This window comes from Papio anubis, chromosome 12 (genome assembly GCF_008728515.1).
Source record: "Papio anubis isolate 15944 chromosome 12, Panubis1.0, whole genome shotgun sequence".
In the NCBI taxonomy this organism is placed as follows: domain Eukaryota; kingdom Metazoa; phylum Chordata; class Mammalia; order Primates; family Cercopithecidae; genus Papio; species Papio anubis.
In genome coordinates this window covers 108,163,993-108,168,411 of record NC_044987.1, presented here as the reverse complement: position 1 = coordinate 108,168,411, position 4,419 = coordinate 108,163,993, and the positions used below count along the sequence as shown (strand labels likewise).

Here is a 4,419-nt window from a genome sequence, read left to right as displayed (position 1 = left end):
GGCTGGAGTGCAGTGGCTCACTGTAACCTGGAACTCCTGGACTCAAGGGATCCTCCTGCCTCAGCCTCCCAACAAGCTAGGACTACAGGAGTGCATCATTGCTCCCGGCTAATTTTTTTGGTTTTTTGTAGAGACGGGGTTTGCTATGTTTCCCAAGCTTGTCTTGAACTCCTGGTCTCAAGCTATCCTGCCAAAGAGCTGGAATTATGTCTTAGTTTTTAACAACAACAATGAGAAAAAATGTTTAAAGTAAAAGAACAAAATTTAAATAGAAAATAGTTTATAGAATAAGGATATGGAGAAAGAAAATATTTTGTACAGCTGTCCAATGTGTTTGCTTAAGCTGCTATTACAAAAAAGTCAAAAGTTTTTTTTAATTTTTAAAGTTTATGAAGAAAAGCTATAGTAAGCTAAGGTTAATTTATTACTGAAGAAAAATAGTTTATAAATTTAGTGTAGCCTAAGCATACAGTAATGTTGCAGGTCTTCACATGCACTCACCACTCACTCACTGACTCACCCAGAGCAACTTTCAGTCCTCAAGCTTCATTCACGTAAGTACTCTATGCAGGTATATCAGTTGTTTCATCTTTTATACCATATTTTTACTGCATCTTTTCTATGTTTAGACATGCAAATACCATATTACAATTGCCTACAGTATTCATTATTACTATAATAATGGTACACACATGCTGTACAGGTTTGTAGCCTAGGAGTAACGGGCTATACCACATGGCCCAGGAGTGTAGTAAATGGTATCATCTAGATTTGCATAAGGACACTCTATGATGTTCCCACAACAATGAAATTGCCTAACAATGCATTTCTTAGAACATATCCTTGCCATTAAGTGATGGGTGACAGTACTGATGGGGTCAGGGTTTCACTTTTTAAGTCAGTTTTGTGTAAACAACACTATGGAATGCAGGTTACAAAGCAACTGGCAATGAGGTACCATCACTAGAATACGAGTTACCAGAATTCAAGACACTCTACAGGAAGTAAAGGTGAAGTCAGAGCTGAGATACCAACTGTCCACAGTCAGACATTAGAGAGGCCCAGAAAGGGGAGTTTTGGACCTGACTTCTCCAAACTACAGAGAAGACATGAGAGTCAGGCTGAGCCAGGGTCCTTCCTGGGAATTCCATCAGAAACAAATTAGAAGCAGGCTGTAGCCTTCAAACGGCTGGCTAGGACTCAAAGCCAAATGCATTCCACCTCCTTCCTCTGCACTCATTTCACACAGTGTCAGGACTGTAGGTTTTGGGATGGCAGGCAGAGCAATCCCTATCTTCAGATAAAACATAGATTTAAAAAGCCAAAAATCCTCTGTGTTATGTTCCGAAGGAAGGCAGGGACAGGATACTTAGCATCTCTGCCCAGGGGCACAGAGCAGTAGGAAGCATATTTCCAAATCCTCTGAGGAAGTGAGATAGAGGTTGATAAGGTTGAATTGTCCAGAGAGGGGGCGAAACGGTCACACTGTCTGCTCATCCTAACCATAGGATCATGGGCTCTGGACTGAGGTTCTATACTGGGAAAAATGTCTCCTAAGTGGGCTATGAGACTTCCATGTTGGCCACAAAAAGGTGGCCCAGAAGCAGGAAGATACCAGGTCTAAAATGGCACAGACTTACAATGGTAAACTAGGCAATCATGAGGAAAACAAGGAAGACTAATATGCACTATGGTAGAAAGATGTCCATGACATGCTTTATGGGGAAAAAACAAAATTGCAGAATATGTACATCATAACTTCCATTAAATTTTTGTGGTCGGGCACTAACTAAACTTTTCTTTTCCAACATATCCTTCTACTTGCCACTGTTTCCTGTCTCAATCAGGAAATATGTGGTTGATATCACCCATATATCAGAAAATCATTATTATTTTTTTTTTAGATGGGGTCTCACTCTTTCACCCAGGCTGGAGTAGTGGCATGATCTTGGCTCACTGTAACCTCTGCCTCCCAGGCTTAAGCCATCCTCCCACCTCAGTCTCCCGAGTAACTGGGACCAGAAGCCCTGTGCCACCACGCCCAGCTAATTTTTTGTATTTTTAGTAGAGACAGGGTTTCACCATGTTTCCCAGGCTGGAGGAACTCATTCTCAACTCTTCTCCTCACCCTATGTTCCACCAATTCTACCTTCTAAAGCAATCTATGTTAGTAGTGAAAAAAATAAAAAGAAAAACCCACAGCATTTCTAATCAAACAAATCTGATCAAAAACAAAAAAATGTTTAACCTTTGTCACTGAGTGTAGCCTAAGGCAACTTACTTAACTGCTGTAAAATGGGGAGAATCACAGAGTTGTAGTAATTAAACAAGAATAATGCATATGGCTGGACGCGGTGGCTCATGCCTGTAATCCTAGCACTTTGGGAGGCTGAGGAGGGCAGATCACCTGAGGTCAGGAGTTCGACACCAGCCTGGCCAACATGGTGAAACCCCATTTCTACTAAAAATACAAAAATTAGGCAGATGTGGTGGTACACACCTGTAATCCCAGATACTTGGGAGGCTGAGGCAGGAATTGTTTGAATCTGGGAGGTGGAGGTTGCAGTGAGCCAAGATCACAGTCACTGCACTCCAGCCTGGGTGACAGAGCAAGACTCCATCTCAAAAAAAAAAAAAGGAAAGAATGCATGTGAAGCCGAGCACAAAGGTTAGCCCCAAAATATTTGCTATTATTATATATATTCAGGTCATTCTCCTATGTATAGGGTTCGTGTGATTAAATGTTAATATATTCAAAGTACTTAGAAAGTTTTACACAGCACTAAATATTAGCTATTTACATTACTGAACTGGAAATATTCTTTTCTTTCTGTCCTATGACCTAGTCTAAGCCATCATTATCCCTTGCCTAGAATCTTGCAGCTTCCTCTGATCATCCAGTCTTTTCCTCTCCACACTCTTCTCTACAGCTAGCGATCTAATGACTTCACTGCCTAAAACCCTTTGCCCTTGGAGTAATTTACCAAATGTTCCTTGAGGACATGTGCTCACTACATGTCTATCACCAGTATAGGGCCTAGTATACAACAAAGTACTTAATAAATGTATATAGCTTTTTATTCATTCTTTCATTCAATTAAATCCCTTCATATCGCTCATGAGTTCTCATGCCCAAAGAATACTCCTTTATCTCTTGAGGTTTCAGACACCCAGAAAAACCTTGATATCTTGTGAGGAAGTCTTTTCTCATCTTGGTTCGGAAAAGTCTAAGTGCTGTCACAAGCACTACCAGAATAAACAGATGCTTCCACGTGGGAATGCCATATAGTAATCTCTAAGCCTTTAACATTCACTTTTGCAAGAATCATTCCCAACACTTAAGCACCGAGAACAGAGCCTGGACAAAAGAGGTCTAAGTACCCACTGAAAGACTAAGGCTATCTTTTCCTAATCTAGGGTGTGGACATGTATACCACTTGCTTGTTATTTCGAGTTCCTCTTGAATCCCTGAAGTAGTTGGACATAATAACTCAGCAATCACATAACTAATTATATGCATATATATGTAAAAGTACCTGGTGATAAATACAATAGTAATAATACACTATGTGCCAGGTACTGTTTTAAGTACAATTACATTCATTATCTCATTACATCTTCATAATATGTAGATATTATTCTTCCCATGATGAAGGGTACCAAACGCTTTAGAAATCTGCTCAAGGTCACACAGCTAAGTAGCACAGCAAGGACTTGAACTCAAACAATTTGGTTCCAGAGCCTGAATTTTGTGCTGAGTAGTTTAATATAAATGATCATTCTAAATCATCTCAAAAATCTGAGCTAGATTTCAGAATCACTAACCTCAGTAAAAAGAAATAAAAAGCCAGGCATGGTGGCTCACACCTGTAATTCCAGCACTTTGGGAGGCCAAGATGAGTGGATCACCTGAGGTCAGGAGTTTGAGACCAGCCTGGCCAATACGGTGAAACCCCATCTCCACTAAAAGAATACAAAAATAAGTGAGGCGTGGTGGCGGACACCTGTAATCCCAGCTACTTGGGAGGCTGAGGCAGGAGAATCGCTTGAACCCAGGAGGTGGAGGTTGCAGTGAGCAGAGATCGCACCACTGCACTCCAGCCTGGGTGACAGAGTGAGATTCCGTCTCAAAAAAATAATAAGAAATAAAAAGATTAAAGCAAAAGGCATTTGAATAAGACAGAAGATAGCACATCTTGATCCCATATATAATCTAAGCTTGTATCACTAGTATAGACATGCTTTAAGTGTACCATAAGGGACAGAGAAATGTCTGTTGCAAATGTGTGACGTTGTAATGTACCACCAATTCAAAATTTAATCAATGTCCCTGAGAAAGCCCTTCTTAGTGCTCAGGAAATGATGACCCAGAGATGAGCTTGAATAGCCTAATGCTTCCCCATGACCTCTCCTACTCTA

At 40.6% G+C, this 4,419-nt stretch overlaps 1 long non-coding RNA gene across 1 annotated transcript; it reads right to left on the bottom strand.

The window, feature by feature from the left end:
- Positions 1-2,831: 2,831 nt before the first annotated feature.
- Positions 2,832-3,910, bottom strand: LOC108581903. Its single transcript, XR_001894763.3, has 2 exons — positions 3,593-3,910; positions 2,832-3,536 (listed from the first exon to the last, which is right to left on the bottom strand). It is a non-coding gene; the product is annotated as an uncharacterized LOC108581903 (long non-coding RNA).
- Positions 3,911-4,419: the final 509 nt, after the last annotated feature.